This window comes from Herpailurus yagouaroundi, unplaced genomic scaffold (genome assembly GCF_014898765.1).
Source record: "Herpailurus yagouaroundi ecotype Mexico unplaced genomic scaffold, PumYag 28, whole genome shotgun sequence".
Classification (NCBI taxonomy): Eukaryota; Metazoa; Chordata; class Mammalia; order Carnivora; family Felidae; genus Herpailurus; species Herpailurus yagouaroundi.
In genome coordinates, this window is record NW_024412376.1 from 131,138,832 (window position 1) to 131,159,103 (window position 20,272).

Consider the following 20,272-nt stretch of genomic DNA (forward strand, 5'->3'; position numbering starts at 1 on the left):
CACTATGGAATACTACGTGGCAATGAGAAAAAATGAAATATGGCCTTTTGTAGCAACGTGGATGGAACTGGAGAGTGTGATGCTAAGTGAAATAAGCCATACAGAGAAAGACAAATACCATATGATTTCACTCTTATGTGGATCCTGAGAAACTCAACAGGAACCCATGGGGGAGGGGAAGGAAAAAAAAAAAAAAAAAGAGGTTAGAGTGGGAGAGAGCCAAAGCATAAGAGACTGTTGAGAACTGAGAGCAAACTGAGGGTTGATGGGGGGTGGGAGGGAGGAGAGGGTGGGTGATGGGTATTGAGGAGGGCACCTTTTGGGATGAGCACTGGGTGTTGTATGGAAACCAATTTGACAATAAATTTCATATATAAAAAAAATAAAAAAAATAAAATAAAATCTGACAATATATAAAAAAAAAATAAAAAATAAAATGATTCATATTTTTGAAGCAGTATTAAACCACTAATTTTTTCTTGAGTTAAATCTAAAGGTAATGGGTTCTCACTTTTTTTTAATATGAATTTATTGTCAAATTGGCAATAAACATGAATAGACACTTCTCTAAAGAAGACATCCAGATGGCAAACAAGCACATGAAATGATGCTCAACGTCACTCCTCATCAGGGAAATACAAATCAAAACCACACTGAGATACCACCTCACGCCAGTCAGAGTGGCTAAAATGAACAAATCAGGAGACTATAGATGCCAGAGAGGATGTGGAGAAACGGGAACCCTTTTGCACTGTTGGTGGGAATGTAAACTGGTGCAGCCCCTCTGGAAAGCAGTGTGGAGGTTCCTCAAAAAATTAAAAATAGATCTACCCTATGACGCAGCAATAGCACTGCTAGGAATTTACCCAAGGGATACAGGAGTACTGATGCATAGGGGCACTTGTACCCCAATGTTTATAGCAGCACTTTCAACAATAGCCAAATTATGGAAAGAGCCTAAATGTCCATTAACTGATGAATGGATAAAGAAATTGTGGTTTATATACACCATGGAATACTACGTGGCAATGAGAAAGAATGAAATATGGTTCTCGCTTTGTAAAGTCACTGTTGGTACAGACTTTGAATGGTAACTAGGAAAACTGGAACTCAATAAATGCTTAGCGAATATCTGGCAATGAGTTCCCCAAGAGAGGACATAGCTCTGTGACACTAATGGTATTTTAGGATAGGTGGATCATCTCATTATCATATAACATCATGGTTATGAACATCATCTTTTTGCCCAGACTACCTTCTTTAGATGTAGTCTCTACCATTTGCACTAGTAAGTGACCTTGAAGATAACCTTTGTATGCCACAGTTTCTTTATGTATAAAATGGTGGTTATAACACTACTTATTTAATAAGTCTGATGTATGAATTAAAAGAGTTAAAATACATAAAGTGCTTAGGACTGTGTCTGGTATATAATAAGGCTACATAAATAGTTTCTACTAATTTTTATGGGTCTTATATAATATGTGAGGAGGAGAGAGTTAAAGTATCAAATTTATGGTAAGCAAATAGGATATTTCAGAACTAATTGCAAACTAGGCATAAATACATCATCACAATCTTAGTTCCTCCATTAAGAGTCTTGAAACACATAAAATTGATAACATGGAATTGTTGGTCAAAAATTTAGTCTATTGTTAAGTTCTTAGAATCCAGCAGAAGACCTTATCTTTTTCTTGGGCAGTGATCATAAGCCACGAGGTAACAGTCTTTTAAAATGCCTTCCATAGACATTCAATTTCAGGTAGCATTGTGTTATTATAATTAGAGTATTTATACGATAGTCTTCCTTTTTTCTGAGTATTTGGGAGACACCACACTTTGGTTTCCTGATTGTGGTTGATATTCAGTAATTTTCCAGGGACTTTTGAGAAATTAAAATAGGAATATGGACAAGGATTCTGGATGCCAAATTCATCAGCTGTAATCATATTATTCTAACAGCTTTTTCTATCATTAGTGGTTGGTAGCAAAAGTTTTGAAGTCAGACTTTTTGGATTTAAATCTATTTCTTTTCCTAGCTAAATGACCTTGGACCAATTAGGTAAACTCTGTTATTTGTTTGTTTATTTATTTATTTAGAAACTATTTTCCATCAACCTTATTTCCATTTTGTTTGCCTTTGTGGAAGAGCAGCTTAAGACCACTCAGTGGTTGTTCTAGCCCATTCGGTGGCCTGAGCAGGCGGAGCTGCAGACCAGTGTTCAGTGGCAGGCTGAGCGCTCTAGCCTTCAGTGGGGAACTGCTGAATAGGCCCAGAGTGCACCTCCATGCCTTTAGACCAGTCTGCGACTTCAGGATGAGTAACAGTGAACTCAGGAGCTGGAACAGTCCATTCACCCTGAAAGTCCTCCTTGGTCACAGCTTTTTCAGTAGCAGCCTGCTCGTCCTTTTCAATCTCTTCAGGATCTCTGTAGAAGTAGAGAACAGGCATGACCTCCCATGGGCATTCACAGGAAACGGTACCACATATGTGCAGAACTTCCCAAGCCAGCACCCACCACATCAGACACACTCTTGTTGCAAGGGATGGCAATGTCCATATAACACAGAGGAGAGTCTGTGTTATACAGAGCGATGGGAAGCAGGTGAACATAGGACGTTTGCAAGAGGCTTGTGGTCAGCTCTGGGATCAGTAACCATCAGAAATCTCTTCCCTTGAAGGCTTCCTGGATCTGGTTAGTGAAGGTTCCAGGAGTGAAGTGACCAGCAATAGGAGTGGCTCCAGGAGCAGCAGCAAACTTCAGCACAGTTCACTGGCCAGCATTCCTGGATCATAGGGCACTGACATCAGCTGGGTTTTCAATGGCGATGATGGCACGAGCTACCATCAGAAGCTTCTCCCAGGTTCTCTTCAGATTTATGACATAGATGCCATCACTTTTCCTTTTGTAGATGCACTGTTCCATTTGGAAGTCAAGGTTGGTGTCACCTAAGCGGGTTCCTGCTGCAAAGAATTTGAGGACATCCTTCATTTGTAGGAGGGGCTCCAGACATTGTAAAAGTTTCCCTTTAAATTATGACATGAACACAAAACACTACATGGACCCCTCCTTGGGTAGCACAGAAGGTGTAAATTCTGTTTTAATTCTTTTATATATAAAATGGAAATAAAGGTATCTACTTCATAAGGCTGTTACAGGAATTAAGTGAGGTAATCATATAAAGCTCTTAGAAAAAGGCCTGGCACAAATTAAGTGCAAAAATTGTTAAATGCTATTGTTTTATTTTTAATAGATTTTGAGATAGTTACACAGCAACTATTGATTTGAAAGAATAGAGACAACCTATCAATGTAAAATTTGTTTGTTTATTATTTATTTATTTATTTATTTATTTTGTGGTAGTGTTTTTTTATTTTTAAAAAAAAATTTTTTTTTAACGTTTATTTATTTTTTTGGGACAGAGAGAGACAGAGCATGAACGGGGGAGGGGCAGAGAGAGAGGGAGACACAGAATCAGAAACAGGCTCCAGGCTCTGAGCCATCAGCCCAGAGCCCAACGTGGGGCTCGAACTCCCGGACCGCGAGATCGTGACCGAGATCGTGACCTGGCTGAAGTCGGACGCTTAACCGACTGCGCCACCCAGGCGCCCCATGTGGTAGTGTTTAAAGGCAATATGTGCTGTAAACAAGACTAGAAGGTTACTTTATCTTCCCTTTCAGGATGACTGAAAATGTGATTTAGATCTCCCTGATGGATCAACATTCTCCCTAATAATACCTGAGGGAATTATTTTAACTCTGGGCATTAAGACCACAAAAAGATTAATAGCGAGAAATCAGTTCTCTCAAAAAAAAAAAATGCTCCATACTTAGTTATTTGACAGCAATAAGTTTTCCATTTTTAGTTTAATTAACATATTATATGTATATATAAACACACACACACACAAGTGGAACCTAGTCAGGAGTGTATCAGGTAACATTATGAATCTAGTTACTCCTCCTTTTTGGTTGAACTATTCCTATCTTGCCCTCAAGTCTATCATACAGACATTTTTACCCATATTGGTTACAGTTATTTCCTGTGTGTGTGTGTGTGTGTGTGTGTGTGTGTGTGTTTAATTAGACTCCATATTGAGCGAGGGTGTGGAGCCCAACATGAGGCTCCAACTCATGACTCTGATATCAAGACCTGAGCTAAGATCAAGCGTCAAACACTTAACTGACTGAGCCACCCAGGCACCTCAGTCACAGTTATTTCTTGATTTCTTTTTTTTTTTTAATTTTTTTAACGTTTATTTATTTTTGAGACAGAGAGAGACAGAGCATGAACGGGGGAGGGTCAGAGAGAGAGGGAGACACAGAATCTGAAACAGGCTCCAGGCTCTGAGCCATCAGCACAGAGCCCGATGCGGGGCTTGAACTCACGGACTGTGAGATCATGACCTGAGCGGAAGTCGGACACTTAAACGACTGAGCCACCCAGGTGCCCCAGTTATTTCTTGATTTCAATGTTAGAGCTTATAGACTTATTGTAGAGTTCTCTGAGACTGTTCAAATTTCAGTCTACACTGTAGAATTTGCCAGTTGGTTTTATGGCACTGTTGGGATTCTGTTGTGTATAACTGTTACTATGCAAAACTCTGCTACTTACTAATCTAGTGCCCTCAGGCAAGTGTGTCTCCATCCCCTACCTCTAAATGAAGTTAATAACGGTACTTAGCTTATAAGGATTAAAAAATTTAACATTGTTAAAACCTTTAGAATACGACTTAGCATACAGTAAGCATTATATCAATATTTGTAAAATAAAAAAAGAAAAACAAAGATGTGTAAGACAGAATATAGACCCTAAAACATTTGATGATAGGGAAGTGACAGTGAGTCTTCCAAAAAGGTTCTTTTGGTTTGTAAGGTACCAAGCCAAAGGCCTTCTACACTGGTTGATTTAAGGGGCATAAAACTGACTTTAACATATATAGAAAAGTAGATTCTGAGCTACTGGTACAGGTGAAGGAAGCATTTAGAAGTGATGTAGACAATCCCCTAAAGAAAGTGGTCCTCATGTGCTTTCAGGGCCAAAAAGTCAGCACAGCGCCCAGGGGTATAAGAAAGGAATTAGAAACCAATCAAAAAACCTGGGAAAGTGTTCCAGAAATGCAATCGGGCATTTCATGCTGGTCTATTGTAAAGATCCTGGGCAAACCATTTAAGGTCACAGCGTCTTGGTTGCTTCATTTGCAAAATATGTGCATGTTGCTACACGTTTACATTGTAAGATTGTTGTAGGGATTACATGATAGGGAATGTTCCTGTACTGTGTTCACTGTAAAATTATTAAAATATTAATGGAAGTGCCATTCAGGCACCCCTATATGCCATATATTCTTTATGCATTCATCAGTTGATAGACATTTGGGTTCTTTCCATAATTTGGCTCTTGTTGATAGTGCTGCTATAAACATTGGGGTACATGTGCCCATTTGAATCAGCAGTTTTGTATCCTTTGGATAAATACCTAGTTGTGCAATTGCTGAGTTGTAGGGTAGGTCCATTTTTAATCTTTTGAGGAACCTCCATACTGCTCTCCAGAGTGGCTGCACCAGTTTGCATTCCCTCCAGCAGTACAAAAGTTTTCCCCTTTCTCCTCATCCCCACCAACATCTGTTGTTTCCTGAGTTGTTAATTTTAGCCTTTCTGAAAAGTGTGGGGTGGTATCTCTTTGTGGATTTTATTTGTATTTCCTTGATGATGAGACTTTTTTTTTTTTTTTTTGAGTTGACAATGATAGCCGCAAGGCATTTATTTACACTTGCCTACCCCAGTCTCCCTGGGACCAAATCAAAGGTGACTGGCCCAGAGAGTCTGCTGACCTCTGAATACCGGGGAGGCCCAATCAGGCCATCAGCAGCCCTCAAGGGCCCAGTACCAGGTGGAGGGAGCCATGTACCATTGGTACTCCTTTACCCCTCTTCCCTCATCCCCAAGGGGTTTCCCTAGCCTCACGGTCTCTGGAGGCTGGCTCACTCATGTGTGGCTGTAGCTCCTGATGGCCATGGGCAGGCGGTACACTTCTAGGTTGATAGGGCAGCTGTAGTGTGCCTCCGGGCAGTGCTGCCACCAGGCTGCAGCACATCACCATGCTGGGACCAAGACTGCTGTTACCACTTGCCCCAATGGTGGTGGTGGTTGGTAGTGGGGGGGGTGGGGGGGTGATTCTCGGATGCTTTTCAATAAATATTCATATAGAACTGTAAATGTATTTTCTCTTCCTTATGATTTTCTGAATAACCTTTTGTTTAGCTTACTTTATGGTGAGAATATAGCATGTAATACATAGAACTTGCAAAATATATGTCGACAGTTTATGTTATTGGCAAGACTTCCAAGCAAGAACAGGCTATTAGTACTTACATTTGGGGAGCATGGTCACTGCCCAGTCCCCAGGTTGAGCGTGGTCGCCACTCAGTCCTCAGGTTGTTCAAGGGTCAACTTTATTTCAGCCTAGACAGTTTGACATGACAAAGCCACCTCAGTGAATTACCTTGATTGATTCTCAAATATTGAACGGACTTTATAATCCTGGGAGCAGTCCTCCTTGATCGCAATGTTTAATTATTTAATATAATATTCAACACAATTTAAAAAAATTTAAAAATCATTTAAAATAACTTTAAAATAGTTTAAAATAATTCCTAGATTTTTTTCAAGAATTGATATTTCTTTCTTGGATCAAAATTCACAGGTGAAGCAATTCGCTGAAATTTCCTTTGTGGAAAGATTTTTAAGTACAAAGTCAAATTCTTTAATAGATATAGACCTATTCTGATTATCTCATTTTGTTTTCTTGAGTGAGCTTTGATAGTTTGTCTTTCAAAGAATTTTTCCATTTCATATGAATTCAATTTATTGGCATAATTTTCAGAATATTCTCTTACTAACCTTGAATATTTGTAGAGTAAGGATGTCGTTTCTCTCATGTCAGATATTGGCAATTGATATCTTTGTAGTTCATTTTTTCCCCTGATTAATCTAGATTTTTCCAAGTTTATTACCTTTCCCCCATTTTTTTGATTTTATTTATTTTTCTCAATTTCTTCTTCGTTTTCTGTTTCATTGATTTTCACTTTGATTTTTATTGTTTCTCCTTTTCAGTATCTGATCTATCTTGCTTGGTAAATGCTTTTGAAAATAATATATGTTCTGTTCTTACTGGGCAGAGTGTTCTGTAGTGTCAATTAGACTAGGGTGATTAAAAGTGTTACTCGAGTCGAGTCGGGCGGCGGCAGCGGCAGCAGCAGCAGCGGAGGCACCCCCGCCGTCACAGCCTCTGCGCTGGTGCAGCCACCCTCACTCCCTCTGCTCTTCCTCCCTTCGCTCGCACCATGGCTGATCAGCTGACTCAAGAGCAGATTGCTGACTTCAAGGAAGCTTTCTCCCTATTTGACGAAGATGACGATGGTACCATCGCAACAAAGGAACTTGGAACCGTCAATGAGGTCACTGGGTCAGAGCCCAACAGAAGCCGAATTGCAAAATGTGATCAACGAGGTGGATGCTGACGGTAATGGCACCATTGGCTTCCCAGAAGTTTTGACTATGATGGCTAGAAAAATGAAAGATACAGACAGTGAAGAAGAAATTCGCGAGGCATTCCGAGTCTTTGACAAGGATGGCAATGGTTACATCAGTGCGGCAGAACTACGTCACGTCATGACAAACTTAGGAGAAAAACTAACAGATGAAGTAGATGAAATCAGAGAAGCAGATATCGATGGAGATGGGCAAGCCAACTATGAAGAATTCATACAGACGATGACTGCAAAGTGAAGACCTACTTTCAACTCCTTTTTGCCCCCTCTAGAAGAATCAAATTGAATCTTTTACTTACCTCTTGCAAAAAAAAAAAAAAAAAAAAAAAAAAGTTCATTTACTCATTCTGTTTCTATATAGCAAAACTGAATGTCAAAAGTACCTTCTGTCCACACACACAAAATCTGCAGGTATTGCTTGGTGGTCCTGTCCCATAAAGATGAAGCGCTACACATCAGTTTTACGATATAAATACTTGTACTACCTTAACGATAAAGAAGCACTTAGTGGACTCCTTGCAGTTCCGTTTGCTAATGATTACTACACTGGGCTGGCCAGTTTTTCATGCATGCAACTTGACGATTGAGCACAGTCAGGCCTTTGTATTAAAAACGAAAAATGAAAAAAAAAACAAGTAAAAAAACCTGTTTCAAATGGGTTCTAGTTCAATTTGTTAGTATAAATTGTCATAGCGGGTTTACTGAAAACAAACCTTTAAAATTGGTTTACCTCAGGATGCTGTGCAGAAAAATGGGTGAAGGATAGATAGACCGTCTAGACGCAGCCCCACAGAGCAGGACGGCCCCCTGTACTTCCGTGCGCCCCCACCCGTGGTGACAGTGACACATCCTGCCGGCATCCTGTGTGTGTTGGTTTAGCGTTGTCCGCATTGTACCAGAGACCGAGATGGGTGTCGGGCTGTCACCATTCACACAAATTTTTAAAAAGAAACCTTTACCAAGGGAGCATCTTTGGACTCTCTGTTTTTAAAACCTCCTGAACCCGACTTGGAGCCAGCAGAGGTAGGCTGTGGCTGTGGACTCTTCAGCACAACCATCGACATTGCTGTTCAAGAAATTACAAGTTAACGTCCATTCCAAGTTGTAAATGCTAGTCTTTTTTTCCAATAAAAAGACCATTAACTTAAAAAAAAAGTGTTAGTCAAAGCTTTTTTGTTGTTACTAACACTCTGCTGACCTGTTTATCAATTACAGAAAGGTGTATGTTGAAATTGTCAACTATAGTTGTGGATTTGTATATTTCTCTTTACAGTTACATCAGTTTTTGCATCATATATTTAGAAGCTCTGATGTTACGTGCAGAAATGCTGAGAATTGTTACATCTTAAAGAATTGATCTGTTCATCATTATTATGAAATTAATCTCTGTATCCCTATAATATTCTTGCTCTGAAATCTTCTCTGATGTAAATCAGCTTTCTTTTGATTAGTATTAGCATGGTGTAACTTTTTCTGTCTCTTTTTTAAACCTGTGTCATTATATTCAAAGTAACTTTCTTTTAGGCAAATTAGTTGGGTCTTGATTTTTTAAATTTATTTAGTTTTTATTAAAATTTATTTATTTACTGTGAGAGAGACAGAGACAGCGCAAGAGGGAAAGGGGCAGAGAGAGAGGTAGATAGGGAATCCCAAGCAGGCTCCGCATTGTCAGCGTGGAGTCAGACGCAGGGCTTGAATTTACAAAACCATGAGATCATGACCTGAGCCTAAACCAAGAATCAGACCCTTAACTGACTGAGCCACCCAGGTACTCCAGGTCTTACTTTTTATTTTTATATTTATTTATTATTTATTTATTTATTTATTTATTTAAATATATGAAATTTATTGTCAAATTGGTTTCCATACAACACCCAGTGCTCATCCCAAAATGTGCCCTCCTCAACACCCATCACCCACCCTCTCCTCCCTCCCACCCCCCATCAACCCTCAGTTTGTTCTCAGTTTTTAACAGTCTCTTATGCTTTGGCTCTCTCCCACTCTAACCTCTTTTTTTTTTTTTTTTTTTCTTTTTTCCTCCCCCTCCCCCATGGGTTCCTGTTAAGTTTCTCAGGATCCACATAAGAGTGAAACCATATGGTATCTGTCTTTCTCTGTATGGCTTATTTCACTTAGCATCACACTCTCCAGTTTCATCCACGTTGCTACAAAAGGCCATATTTCATTTTTTCTCATTGCCACATAGTATTCCATTGTGTATATAAACCACAATTTCTTTATCCATTCATCAGTTGATGGACATTTAGACTCTTTCCATCATTTGGCTATTGTTGAGAGTGCTGCTATGAACATTGGGGTACAAGTGCCCCTATGCATCAGTACTCCTGTATCCCTTGGATAAAGCAGAGATAATACCTATCCTTCTCAAGCTATTCCAAGAAATAGAAAGGGAAGGAAAACTTCCAGACTCATTCTATGAAGCCAGTATTACTTTGATTCCTAAACCAGACAGAGACCCAGCAGGTCTTACTTTTTAAATCCAATCTGCAATTTCATTTAATTGGGTAATTAAGAACTAGTTGATTCTTGATATATACAATAGTTGTTACGTGAAGTCATCACGATCACTGGATTAGTGAATAACCTAAGTATCATTCCTTTGGGAAATACAAAGTTCTCTCCTAGAGGCTCTGGCTATAACTTATTTGTTAGCCAATCAATATATAACCTTGTTTCATGTGTGTTTCTTGTTAGAGATACCTTACTGAATATATATTGTTGATTCATTAACATTGAGCTCATAAGCAGCTCATGCCCAGATGAAATTTGTCTAACACACTCATTGTCATGGTAAGGCACAACCTTCTTATGCTTAGGAACACTACATACGTTTTGAGTATGGTGCTTGGGGGTCATTTTAAATACCAAAATCACCAACCACAAGCACAAAAAATGGAAAAATGTGGCACTAAGTAACTACAAAAAGGACATTTGTTCATAGTAGGTGAGCTGAAATGAGAAGACAGAGTGTTGCCTTGACTTCATCTGTGAACTTGCATGTCTGGCACTTACATTTTCACTGCTTTGCACAAGTCCATAGATTACTGACTGGAAAAAGACAGCAAATACTGATTTTGGGTGTTACAAATAAATGTTAGTAAGTACACAACTTTGCAAATACAGAATCCACAAATAATGAGGATTGACTATACATTTAATGTGGTTATTGAATATGATATTTAAATCTATCATTTTTCTTATTTTTATCCTATTTGTCCATTTGTTTTTCTTCCTTATTTTTCTGTCTTCTTCTGTATCATCCACATTGTTAATATATCTTCCTGGATTATTAGATATAATTGTTTTTTTAATCTTAAATTTTGTTTACTAGTGGCTTTTGAATTCGTAGTATATACTTTTAATATATAAATACCAATATTCATGTGATATTATAAAACTTCATACATAGTAAATGTATATTTTCATTTCTCTCTACTGGGCTTTTATGTTATCGTTGTCATGAAGTTTACTCCTATGTATATCATAAAGCTGACAGTAAATTGTTATTATTTAATCCTTTAACAAATTGAAATAGAAAAAAAGTTTTTACTGACATAATTACCATTTCTTATGTTCCTTCCTCATTCCTTTTCATGGACACAAGTTTTTATCTGGTATCATTTTACTTCTCCTTTAACATTTCTTTAGCATAGATCAGCTGCTGATGAATTCTTCCAGATTTGCATGTCTGAAAGTATTTTCATTTCACGTTTGTTTTGAAAGGTATTTTCCATGAGAAAAAATTTTATATTGATGAAGTTTTTTTTTCTTTCTGTTCTTTAAAGGTGTCACCCCATAGCTTTTTAGCCTTATTGTTTCCATCAAGAGATTTGACATTGTACTTAGCAACTTCTTTCTACATATGTCTCCAGAGGCAAGGGAGATAAAAGCAAAAATAAACTATTGGGACTTCATCAAAATACAAAGCTTCTGCACAGCAAAAGAAACAACAAAACTAAAAGGTAACCAACAGAATGGGAAAAGATATTTGCAAATGACATATCTGATAAAGGCTTAGTATCCAAAATCTATAAAGAAATTATCAAATCAACACCCCCCCAAAAAAAAACCCCAAATAATCAATTTAAAAATGGGCAGAAGACATGAACAGACATTTTTCCAAAGAAGACACAGATGGCCAACACATACATGAAAGATACTCAACATCACTCATCATCAGGAAATACTAATTGAAACCACAATATCACCTCATACCTGTCAGAATGGCAAAAATCAACAACACAAGAAACAAAAGGTATTATTGAGGATGTGGAGAAAGTGGAACAATTCTGCACTATTGGTCAGAATGCAAACTGGTGCAGCCACTCTGGAAAACAGTATGGAGTTTCTTCAAAAAGTTAAAAATAGAACTACCCTATATTCCAGCAATTGTACTACTTGGTATTTACCCAAAGAATGAAAAAATACTAATTGAGAGAGATACATGCACCCTGGTGTTTATAGCAGCATTATCTACAATAGCCAAATTATGGAAACAGCTCAAGTGTCTTTTGACTGATAAATGGATAAAGAAGATGTGGTATTTACACACACACACACACACACACACACACACACACACACAGGAATATTAGCCATAAAGAAAATGAAATCTTGCCATTTGCAATGACGTGGATGGAGCTAGAGTATTATGCTAAGTGAAATAAGTCAGTCAGAGAGAGACAAATACCATATGATTTCACTCATATGTGGGATTTAACAAGATTAGTGAGCAAAAAGAGAGAGATAAAGAGAGAGGCAAACCATGAGACAGACTAGAGTGAGAGAGAGGCAAACCATGAGACAGACTCTTATCTATAGAGAACTGAGAAGAGAGGTGGGTAGGGGGATGGGTTAAATAGATGATGGGGATTAAGGAGGGCACTTGTGATGAGTACTGATACATGGAAGTGTTGAATCACTATATTGTACACCAGAAACTTATATTACACTGTCTGTTAACTAACTCAAATTTAAGTGAAAACATAAAAAAAAATTTAAGTAATTTATTTTTCTTCCTCTGTGTGTCTATTTTCTCTGGCTGCTTTCAAGGTTCTTCTTATTATTGGTTTTAAGTGGTTTTATTATAATGTGCCTTCACTTAATTTTCTTTATGTTTCTCTTTCTTGAGGTTCATTGAACTTCTTGGATCTCTGAGTTCATAATATTTATCAAATGTGGGAAATATTTAGTCATTATTTATTCAATGTTTTTCCTCCTTTTCTCTTTTGCATTTACATTTATTCATATATTAGGCTGCTTGATATTATCCCACAGCTCACTGATTCTTTATTCTTTTTTAAACATCCTTTACTCTCTGTATTTCATTTTGGATGGTTTCTACTGCTATTTTCAAGTTCACTAAGTTTCTAATTTTCCATTCATCCCTGCAAGGGTAGGTTTAATTTCAAATATTGTAGTTTTCATCTCTAGAAATTCAATTTGAGTCGTTTGTATATCTTTGATGTACCTTCTAAACATGTCCAATCTTTTTGAACATATGAAATACAGTTATGTAACTTTTAATATGCTTACCTACTATCTCCACCATTTGTAGAATTTCTGGCTTTTTATACATTTTCTTCTTTATAGTCTTATTTTTCTTCTTCTTTTCATTCTTGATAAGTTTTGATTGGATGCCAGACATTGCAAATTTTACCTGTTGAATGCTGGATGCATTTATATTATTAGAGAAATTTTGCAGTTTATTCTTAGATACAGTTATTCGGAACTGTTTGATTCTTTTACATCTCGCTTTTAAGCTTTTTGTATCAGATCATGGGAAGTTTGGCAAAAGACTTCTGAGTATGCCATCTATACCCTGTGAATTATATCATCATTCACTCTGGTTAATAGAAACAGGCAACTATTTCAGTTCTTGTGTGTGTTCCAGAGATTATTTCCTCTAATCCTTTAGGTACTTCTTTTCCCCAGCCTTGGATAATTTCCTCACAGGCTTGTGCTGATCAGAATCCACCTTAAGACTTGAAGTAAAATGTCTTTAGGTCTCAAGAGTACTCTCTTTACCAGCTCTTTGCTCTCTGGTATGCTTTCTTGCAAACTCTTGCCCTGACTCTCAGCTCTGTCTCCTCAACTCAGGAATATGGCAAGTTTCTTTGCATGGGTTCCCCCTTTCCTAAGCTGTAGTCTGGAACTTCTCTGTGTGGTAAGCTTGGGGAGTTTCAAAGTTCATTGTGTTTTTTCCCATTGCTCAGAGCTCACTCTTCCTCATTGTCAGATTTCCAATGACTTGAGACCTATTTCTAATAGGTGGCTAAATCCTTTCCCTAATACTTTATTTTGACCAGAAGCAAAAGAAGTCCGGCATTAATGTTTTAATTTTATTGGTTTTATGGCTTTGTATTTTGCTTATAATTTTAATTTTATAGTTATACAATACCTATGAACATAAGGAGTAAATCACAACTTCAATATTTTTGAGAAACAGAATATAATTACTGAAGCTACCCGTGGGATGAGGACGGGGGAGAGAAAGAATGTCTTTGTTCTTTATAAGGTGTCCACATATTATTAAAATTGTGAAACACAGGTTCAGTTTGAAGCAGAATATGGTATCAGTGTGTTTTAGCCTTAAATGGCTTTATATTTTTAAAATGACTCCTTTAATTTGTTGCCATGCTATTTGCCTTAGAATGCCTTCCCACACTTTTTACTTCTGTGGCACTTGTCCAGACATGCACTTTTCTGTGTGGGGTATATTATCTATAAATGCTAGGATTTTCACTTATAGAGACTGAGCATTAAAAGCACATGCCAGATTTAACACATAAGGTAATGAGACTTTTGAGATGGTTGGTAGTATACTGAATAGGAACAACTTAGGCGTATAGAAAACCATGGATAGTAGGAAAGCAGAGAAACACCAGTAAAGACTTCATCCTTAAATTTTCCAATTCCTGATCCCCTATCGTTGGTAGGTTGTCATAGCCATGAAAAATGGGAGAAAGGTAGAGAAAATATTGAATCATCAGGATTTATAAAACTGTTATGGAAGTTTCTTTCATTGATTCTGGTTTAGGACAAGATATTTACTTTCATTATATTGGAATATTCATGGGAGTAGCAACTATGTGTATCTTGTATCTTGTTTACTGCTGATACCAAAACTTAGAACAGTGTCCAGAACAAATGCTCAAGAAAAAATATGCTGAATATTCTAGAAATCCTAGAAATAATAGCAATACAATTTTTTTCAGATGAAAGAAATAAAAAGTATCTGTGTATTCTCTAATTACTTTTAGTTCCCTAAGAGGCCAAGACTAGGGTAAGTGGCATCTGTAAAACACGCCAGGAGCAACTGACAGACATACTAACTAAACTCTAGTTGATTATTGCTGCTTCCATTAACGACTGGAAGATCCAGACTATAAGTTCCAAGAGCAAACAAATTATATATCTTTTGTTTCTTCCTACAATCTGAGGGCCTTAGTACCTGTGTGACACATATATAATAGATTCTCAATACAAATGAAAAAATTATTATTTATGATATGAGATGACTACGAACCATCCTGTGATCCTGAAGGGAATCTGAGGGAGTTGTTCCTTATCATCCATTATCAAGAGAGAAGAGTAGAATTCAGATACAGGATGGATGAATCCAAACATAGCAGTGGTGTAAGAAAGGGAAGGATTATTTTTCACTTACTATATATGTATATAGTTTTTGTCCTACTCAATACTTGCTTCTACTTAGTTTCATTCAGCATGTTCTTCATCATCTTATCAATTCCTCCAAATATATTAAATTTAAATCTTGCCCTTTAAAGTACTCATTATTTTCCATATTGATTGAAAAGGTGACCTTGAATAAGTCACTTAAATGTTTGATTCCTATGTAGGCCACTCCTATTTTCCTCCCTAGGGTGGCATGCATATTAATATTTGAAATGCTCTATCTTGTATTTGGTCTGGCCAAAGGGCCAAGATGACTTTGATAGTTGATTAAATTCCAATGACAGTCACAGTGAAGAGAAAAAAGGGTAATGCAAACAACCCAGTGGTAGAATTTCAGCAGAGAAAAGGGCATGTCAAAAGTTGTGTTAGATTATAAAGGATGAATTAGATGTGGTGAAAAGAATAGGGTCTTTCATCCCTACCTACCTATCATCTAGTCTTTCATTAAACAAATATTTAATGCCTACTACGTGCCAGATACTTCTTGAGGTAGTTTTTTACACCAGTGAACAAATGATTTCTGCTCCCATCATACTTCCTTACATTCTATCAAGAATGGGAGCAGATAGAAGTGAAGACATATAAAAGAATGCAGTAATCCCCACTTATCTATGGTTTCACTTTTTGCAGTTTCAGTTACCTGGGGTCGATCATTGTGCAGAAGCAGATGATCCTCTTCTGACATGTTGTCAGAAGGTGAATAGTAGCCTAACACTAGGTCATGATGCAGGCATCATTCACCCCACTTCATCTTAGGCATTTTATCATCTCACATCACAAGAAGGCCAAGTACATCACAATAACATATTTTGAGAGAGAGACAGACCACATTCACATAACTTTTATTACAGTATATTGTTATAATTGCTATATTTTGTTATTAGTTATTTGTTGTTAATCTCTTACTGTGCCTTATTTTTAAATAGAACTTTATCACAGATATGTACATATAGGAAAAATATAGTGTACATAAGGTTCAGTACTACCCACTGGTAGTACTGGTTTAAGGCATCCACTGTTTTTTTTTTTTTTAATTGTTTATTTATTTTTGAGAGAGAGAGAGAGAGAGAGAGAGCAGGGGGAGGGGCAGAGAAAGGGGAGACAGAGGACCAAAGCAGGCTTCATGCTGACAGCAGAGAGCCCAATGCAGGGCTTGAACTCATGAACCATGAGATCATGACCTGAACTGAAGTCTGATGCTTAACTGACTGAGCCACCCAGGTGCCCCTCCACTTGAGGGTTTTGAATGCATCTCCCACAGATAAAGGAGACTACTGTAGTAGGCATAATGAATGAGTGCATGAGTGAATGGATGAATGAATGAATAAATGAATGAACAAATAAATAAATTATATTTTATGGTATGTTATAGGATGATATGGGCTTCAAGAAAAAGAAAAATAATAGAGCAAGATAAGGAAGTTTAAGGAATGATAAATGAAGGGATTTCTAACCGCAGTTTTAAATAGGTGAGATTTGAACAAAGGCTTGAAGGAGCTGAGAAAATTAGATGTCTGTGGAGAGACCTTCCAGAAGGAAACAACAGCTAAGAAAGCTAAGACCCACGGCTGGAGGCCGCTGGTTTGTCAATGTGTCCCAGTGTGGCTTGAACAGACAGGGAGAAAAGTTGAAAAGAAAGTGAGGGAGAAAACAGGGAGCCTGATTATATGCAGCCTCTTAGTCATTGCATAGAGTTTGTTTTTTTCTTAGGAAATGGGGAGCCACTTCAGGGTTCTGAGCAGAGGTATGAGATGATCTGATTTTGGCTTTGAAAGTTTACTTGGACTGCTGTGTTGAGAATAGACCTTTAGGTATGTGGGGCAAATGTAATAAAAGAGATATCTTTTAGAAAGTTTTTGCAATAATTGATGTGAGAGATGGTGGTTTTGACCAGGATGGTGGCAATACAGATGGTAAAAATGGTCAGATTCTAGATATAAAAATAGGACAGAACTTGCAAATAGATAGGATGAATGCTTCTGAGGTTTTAAGTCTGAGCATTTAAAAGGATGTAGCTTCCATTAACCAAGACGAGAAACTCTGCAGATAGAGAAGGATTGAATAACTGTGACTACATAAGCCATCTGCACATCCCTTTGGTTCCTAATCTTTCTAATATGCAAAGCTGACCACATTCTTAGCTAATTAAAAGATTACTTTGGATTATCACTTATTTTAGGATAAATTCCAAGTTTCTTAATGTGATATCATTTAATTTTTGCATTAATTTTTTTTTCTTCCTGGTTTTTTCTCCCATACTCCCCACTCTCCTCACACAGGCTATTATCAAGACATATTTTTTCTTTCCATCTCTAAGACATTCAACTTCCATTTTGCATTCACCCTGCATATGTCATCTTAGATGTTACTTCTTCAGAGAAGCTATTATTCTTGAAAACTGCAATCCGTCCTCTAAATATACCCCTACATTAAGGTACTGGTCATATTAGAAAAGTTTTCACATTATATTATAATTGCTTGTTTAATTTTATTTATCATTCAAGCTTTAGAAGGATACAAATCTGACTTGTACCTCACTATTCCAGTTAGCTATGGCTGTATAATAAACCACTTCCAAACACAGAGCCATAAATTTAAAAAAAAAGTTTATTTTTGAGAGAGAGAGAGAGAGAGAGAGAGAGAGAGAACAGGGGAGGGGTAGAGAAAAAGGGAGACAGAATAGGAAGCAGGCTTCAGGCTCTGAACTATCAGCGCAGAACACAACCCGGGGTTCAAACTCATGGACCACAAGATCATGACCTGAGCCGAAGTTGGACGCTTAACTGACTGAACCACCCAGGACGCGAACACAGAGACTTAATATAGCAACGATCACATATTTAGCACACAAATATATAATATAGAGTCTCTGTGAGTGTCTGCTCCATGTGGTATCAGTGGGGGTGGCCCAACTCAAGCTACACCCAAGGATCAACTTTAAGATGATTCATGCCTGTGACTGGCAGATTGGTACTGACTTCAGTTCCTCTCCATGTGGGCCTCTTCATGAACTTATTGATTCCAAGAGCAAGGTTTCCTAAAGATTCAGGCAGAAACAATATCGCCTTTTATGACTTATCCTCAGAAGTTATATAACTTCACTTTTACCATAATCACAAACTTTCCCAGATTCAAATGGAGGAAACATCAACATCCAAATCTCTATGGGATGAATGGCAGTTACATTTTAAGAAGACTGTGGAGGGGCGCCTGGGTGGCACATTCGGTTAAGCGTCCGACTTCAACCAGGTCACGATCTCGCGGTCCGTGAGTTCGAGCCCCGCGTCGGGCTCTGGGCTGATGGCTCAGAGCCTGGAGCCTGTTTCTGATTCTGTGTCCCCCTCTCTCTCTGCCCCTCCCCCATTCATGCTCTGTCTCTCTCTGTCCCAAAAATAAATAAATGTTGAAAAAAAAATTAAAAAAAAAAAAAGACTGTGGAGAACAAGAGCTATTGTCGCCACATTTTTGGAACATCCAGTTTGCCATCCTTACTGTTGTGTCTTGCCACACAGCAAATTGTTAGGCATATATTAGAGGCTCAATAAATATCTTTGGAATAATTAAAATGTCTTTCTCAATAGCTTCGTATTCTATCCACTTTTTTTTTAATATATGAAATTTATTGTCAGATTGGTTTCCATACAACACCCAGTGCTCATCTCAAAAGATGCACTCTTTAAAACCCATCACCTACCTTTCACTCCCTCCCACCCCCCATCAACCCTCAGTTTGTTTTCAGTTTTTAAGAGTCTCTTATGCTTTGGCTGTCTCCCACTCTAACCACTTTTTTTTTCCTTCCCCTCCCCCATGGGTTTCTGTTGAGTTTCTCAGGATGCACATAAGAGTGAAAGCATAAGAGTGAAAGAGTGTCTGTCTTTCTCTGTATGGTTTATTTCACTTAGCATCACACTCTCTAGTTCCATCCACATTGCTACAAAGGGCCATAATGCATTATTTCTCATTGCCATGTAGTACTCCATTGTGTATATAAACCACAATTTCTTTATCCATTCATCAGTTGATGGACATTTAGGCTCTTTGCATAATTTGGCTATTGTTGAGAGTGCTGCTATAAACATTGGGGTACAAGTGCCCCTATGCATCAGTACTCCTGTATCCCTTGGGTAAAATCCTAGCAGTGCTATTGCTGGGTCATAGGGTAGGTCTATTTTTAATTTTTTGAGGAACCTCCACACTGTTTTCCAGAGTGGCTGCACCAATTTGCATTCCCACCAACAGTGCAAGAGGGTTCCCATTTCTCCACATCCTCTCCAGCATCTATCATCTCCTGATTTGTTCATTTTGGCCACTGTGACTGGAGTGAGATGGTATCTGAGTGTGATTTTGATTTGTATTTCCCTGATGAGGAGCAACATTGAGCATCTTTTCATGTGTCTGTTGGCCATCTGGATGTCTTCTTTAAAGAAGTGTCTATTCATGTTTTCTGCCCATTTCTTCACTGGATTATTTGTTTTTCGGGTGTGGAGTTTGGTGAGCTCTTTATAGATTTTGGATACTAGCCCTTTGTCCGATATGTCATTTGCAAATATCTTTTCCCATTCCGTTGGTTGCCTTTTAGTTTTGTTGGTTGTTTCCTTTGCTGTGCAGAAGGTTTTTATTTTGATGAGGTCCCAATAGTTCATTTCTGCTTTTAATTCCCTTGCCTCTGGGGATGTGTCAAGTAAGAAATTGCTGCGGCTGAGGTGAGAGAGGTTTTTTCCTGCTTTCTCCTCTAGGGTTTTGATGGTTTCCTGTCTCATATTCAGGTCCTTTATCCATTTTGAGTTTATTTTTGGGAATGGTTTAAGAAAATGGTCTAGTGTCATTCTTCTGCATGTTGCTGTCCAGTTCTCCCAGCACCATTTGTTCAAGAGACTGTCTTTTTTCCATTGAATGTTCTTTCCTGCTTTGTCAAAGATGAGTTGGCCATATGTTTGTGGGTCTAGTTCTGGGGTTTCTATTCTATTCCATTGGTCTATGTGTCTGTTTTTGTGCCAA

General features: G+C 37.8%; 1 long non-coding RNA gene and 2 pseudogenes across 1 annotated transcript; 2 read left to right on the forward strand and 1 right to left on the reverse strand.

Annotated features, from left to right (window-relative positions):
• Positions 1–2,124: 2,124 nt before the first annotated feature.
• LOC121041564 (40S ribosomal protein SA-like) lies at positions 2,125–2,771 on the reverse strand (annotated as a pseudogene).
• A 30-nt stretch (positions 2,772–2,801) lies between these two features.
• Positions 2,802–19,144, forward strand: LOC121036325 (uncharacterized). The gene is made up of 4 exons (XR_005793311.1): positions 2,802–2,958; positions 12,407–12,413; positions 13,024–13,029; positions 19,132–19,144. It is a non-coding gene; the product is annotated as an uncharacterized LOC121036325 (long non-coding RNA).
• LOC121036320 (calmodulin-like) lies at positions 7,221–8,187 on the forward strand (annotated as a pseudogene).
• Positions 19,145–20,272: the final 1,128 nt, after the last annotated feature.